Source organism: Fukomys damarensis, unplaced genomic scaffold (genome assembly GCF_012274545.1).
Source record: "Fukomys damarensis isolate Sample0158 unplaced genomic scaffold, DMR_v1.0_HiC HiC_scaffold_25, whole genome shotgun sequence".
Classification (NCBI taxonomy): domain Eukaryota; kingdom Metazoa; phylum Chordata; class Mammalia; order Rodentia; family Bathyergidae; genus Fukomys; species Fukomys damarensis.
This window is the reverse complement of record NW_022900937.1, coordinates 24362542-24367250: the sequence shown is the minus strand read 5'-3', so window position 1 is coordinate 24367250 and position 4709 is coordinate 24362542.

The window sequence follows — 4709 nt, the reverse complement described above, 5'->3', positions numbered from 1 at the left end:
ATATATAGAGAGAGAGAGAGAGAGAGAGAGAGAATCATTTTTTAATGGGGTAAAACACTAACATTCAGGAAATTTAAGTGAAGAGTATGTGGGAAATACTTATAAATTTGGCCACTTTTATGTAAGTCTGAAATTGTATGACAATAAAAAGTTAAAAAGAGCCAGGGATTAATCGCTCAGTGGTTCCACCGCCTGCCTTGCAAGCACAAAGTACTGAGTTTGATCTCCGGTACCAAAACACAAAGTTAAAAGAGCACACTGGTGGCACACATCTATAATCTCGACTACTCAGGAGGCTGAGGCAGGAGGATTGCATGTTTGAACCTAACTTGCTGAGACTTTGTCTCAAAATAAAAAGAGCAGGGCATGGTGGAGCATACCTGTGATCCCAGTACTTGGCAGGCTGAGGCAGGAGGATTGCTGTGTTCAAAGCCAGACTGTGCTACATAGTAAGTTCAAGCCCACCCTGAACTATACAGTAAGACCTTATCTCAAAAAATAATGACAAAAATAACCCTCCCCCCCCAAAAAAAATACATATGGGCTGACGATGTAGCTCAGGGCTCTTTGAGTTCTACCACCAGTACCACCAAAACAAAGACTTTTTTTTAATTAAAAGAAAAATACATTGGCATCTCTGGGCTCAGCCCTTGTCTTCATCTTGCTTTGTACCATGGTCCTCACTCCATGCTGCCTATCTCCTCTCTCAGCTTTCATTTCATCACTGGTACCCAGAAATCACTGAACATGCATCTCTCTGGACCAGACTTTCTTAAGAGCATTAAGTTCAAGTGTGCACTGCCTGCCCAGTGTCATCCACATTTCCCCAAGCACCTCGAAAGACTACCTTATAAGGTGCCCCACCATGTCTGTCTCACTGCCCAGCACCACCACCCATCCAAGTGTACAAGCCAGCACCCTGGGCTTCTCCTGGACCCTCCCTTGTCCTTCCTCTCCACATCCAACAACTCAGGATCCTGTGTATGATTCACCTGTGTCCCAGCACCTAGCACAATGCCTAATTCCAGATCTGTGTTTATTCGCATGGGTGAATGGGTGAGTTGAGCAACTGACCAAACAGGAAAACAGCACATCTGACCTAGGAGCACAGCCCTGCCTCTTGAGGCACATACCGTGTTGAGCTCCCTGGATGCCACCAATAGGCATGCAGGTTTGTCTCAGTCATCTTGTGCTGCTCTGTAACAAACACTAACAACTTAAAACAACATTCTCTCCTCCTTCTACACAGTGCCTGGAGCTGGGACTCTGGCTCCAGGTCTCCTGCAGGTGGCAGACAAGATGTCAGGAGGGCCACAGTCATTGGAAGGCATGACAGAGGCCTGCATGTCCACACCGAGAAAGGCTAAATCTCATGAAGGGCTGCAGACCAGAGGCCTCACCTTGTCCCACACAGGTCCCCACTGGCTTCTTGCTGTCAAGTGAGCTTCCAAAGGAAGCAAAGCAGAAGTCCCGTTCCTCAGTGACCTGGGAGCCATACAGTGCCCTCTGGGCCACAAAGCCCAGCCCTACTCACTAAGGGAGGAGACCACGCGAGGACTCGAAGGGTAGCAGGTAGGGTCACTGAGGGTGTCCTGGAGTTTGGCCGCCACCAGTTGGCCCTGTACAAGGGCAACTGGTGATGGGGCCAGGAAGGCTGAAATCCAGGGTGCTGGGGACTGGACCCAGCCCTTTTTCAATTTTTTTTTTTACTTTGAGACAATGTCTTTGTCACTTTCCTCATTGCTGGAACACAACACCCAACACCTACAACTTAAGGGAGAAGAGGATTATTTTGACTCATGTTTCAGTCCATAATTAGACAGGACAGCATGGCATAGGGGCCTGGTGGAGGAGAGCTGCTCAAGGCATGGTGAACAGGAAACCGAAATAAGGGAAGAGCCAGGGAGGGAGATACACCTTCCAGGCCATGCCCCCAGTGACCACCTATTCCCACCAGGCCCCACCTCCTTTAGCAAGTCACCTAAACCCCATAATCCATCACCTTCCAAAAGCCCAACTATGAGCCACAAGGCTCTAGGGGAACATCCAGATATGACCCATAGTAGACAGGGTCTTAAGTTGCCCAGGCTGGCCTCGAATTTGCCACCCTCTTGCCTCAGCCTCCCGCGTAACTGGGACCACGGGTGCACCACCATGCCCACCTCTATCTGTCTGTGCGGGGTGCCCATCACCCTGTCCACTTGCACCAGGTGTCTCTTGGCTATCAGCCTTGCTTCTCCTCCCAGACTCCTGAGAACTATCATCATCTTTCTCACCACCTAGTCCCCTGCCTGTCAGTTTCTAACACCCGCTCCTCTCCACACCCTGGCAGCTCTGCATTTGTGGACAGCAGAAAGGTGCAGATAGATGACCTGCTGCCTGGGGCCACACAGAAGTGGCTTTGCAAGACCATGTCTGACTCCTGAGCCCACATTCTTTCCACTGCCCTGCCCACTGCCAGCTCATGCCCAGTCTCCTATGCCCATTGCAAGCACTGTCCTATCCCCAGTAGCTTCTTCGCTTTCTTTAGGAAGCCGCACCCCAGTCCCAAGTTGTCTGCCCCTGCACAAGTTCCACCCAGAGGGCGCCTGCCCAGGCCCTCCCAGGTCCATCTCTGCAAGCGGTGCAGTGAGGGTTAACAGCATGAACTAATATTTAGAAATAGCACAAACCCAGGGGACGTCAGCTGTGGCCAGCTGGTCACAGCCCCCAAAGCCACAGCCCTTTGTGGATGTGGTATAGTAGGAAGAGCCTGATCTTGGGGACAGAGGTTCCAGGAGAGCCCCCAGCCCTGACACCCCAGTCCCACCTTCGCAGTGTGGCTTGAGCATGGCTCAGACCCGCCCCCTGCCCCTCTGGGCAAAACCTTCATGGCTTCCTGGCTTCTGCTCCTGAAGAAGACAATTTCACAGCTCCTGAATTGTGTAACTGCTGGGACGCTGCTCCCACTCGCCCCGCAGGAGCCTGGCTGCTGGACTTGAAGGAGCCCAATGCCTCAGCCAGAAGCAGAAGCAAGAGGGCTCCTAGCAGAGCCCATGGTCCAAGCCAGGGCATGAGACTGCAGGGCCAAGGAACCAGCACCTCAGCCCTCATCTCCTGGCACCAAGGTGGCCTTGGTTCTGGTCCTCCATGGCTGGGGGCCAACTCCCCGAGACAGGGCCTGGCCAGCTAGAACCCGCCCTGCTCCAGTGCCACCCCATCTAGGGCATAAGCACACGCCATTACCAGCAGGCTGGATTTGGCACAGGCTCCTCGGGTGGGGCCAGGCCGTCACAGTGCAAAACACCCCAGCTGAGGGCAAGGCCAAGCACTACAGAGCAGGCACATTTATCCAAGAAGCTCTGAGGGTGAGTGATCAGAGGCACCCCTCCAGTATGTGTGGCTGAACTCTGGCAGAACAGCAGTGTTTTGCTATCTTGAAGAAACTGAGGCAGCACATACCCCAGGTCCTAGCAGCTTCAGAGAATTTTTAATCCTCCTTCACTTGTGGGCAAGGGCCCCATGTGTCCTGCCCTGGGCTCTTCTGGGAAGAAGGCTGTCCCAGGGGCAGGGGAGGCATCAAGGCACCCCTGACCCAGCTAGGCAGGCCCCAGGGGACTAGGAGAATTTCAGAGCTTGGTACTGTGTGGAAGAAGGGGTGGAGGACTTGCTAGAGGAAGGGGAGACACAACTGGGGAGGTAGGGGCTGTCAGGGGAGTGGCCTGGCCGACCCAAGCCTAGGAAAATCATGGGATAGGTTAGAGACAGAAGGGAGGAGGAGCCAGGCCTGAAGCTGCCAGGAAGGCCCAGGGCAGCTCTGCCCGGGATAAGCTTCCCCAGGGGACTGGGGAGGGGACCACAGAGCTGAAAACACTGCCCTATCCAACAGTCTTGATCTAAGACAGAAGGAAGCAGCCAGGGACCGGCTCTAAGGCAACAACAGGGCCTCAACTTTCCCCCAGTCCACCTGCACAACATTCCTCAACTTCAGTCCAGGGTTCAAGTCCTGGGCTGAGGGCTGAACAAAGACCAAGCCTGAGTACCAGCAACCTTTTCACACTGATAGTCTCAACTTCCTCATCTGTACCCTCCAGATCCGTCCTCCCCCATACACACACACACACACACACACACACACACACACACACACACTTCCCCCAGGTTCAAAGGCTCAGCAGCAAGGGCAGACCTGCATACTTCTGCAGCACTGGTTTTCTGGACCTGTGCTGCTCTGCCCAGCCAGCAACAAAGCAGGGAGGCTTCCGAGCAGATCCCTACTCGAAACCAATTCCAATTCAAATCCCAGCTGTGGGTGGCTGCTTCTGTCTGGAGGCTCTGCAGACAGACAGGCAGTCAGACAGACTCCCAGCAGTATAGCTGCTGAGCCTGGAGATCAGGAGAAGCTGGGACAGGAAAGATGGAGGACTGGCTGGAGATATCTCCACCCAAGCTTGTGATCCATAAAGAAATAAAAGCTTTCTCTCCTCTTCACTCCTGAAAATAAAATCCTTTCTCTCCAAATGCAGGCTCCGAACACCACCCACATCCCACACCGCACTTGGCTGAAATTAGCCCCTAACGAGGACCAGGTGTCTTGCTGACTCAGGGAAGGAAAGACAACGGACAACTTGTGGAATCAATGGCTTCATTGCCACCAAAGCCAACATGGCACAGCTCCAGGCCCAGGTCTCCAAGGGAGCCCAGATGAGAGCTCATAGGTTTGTCAAAAA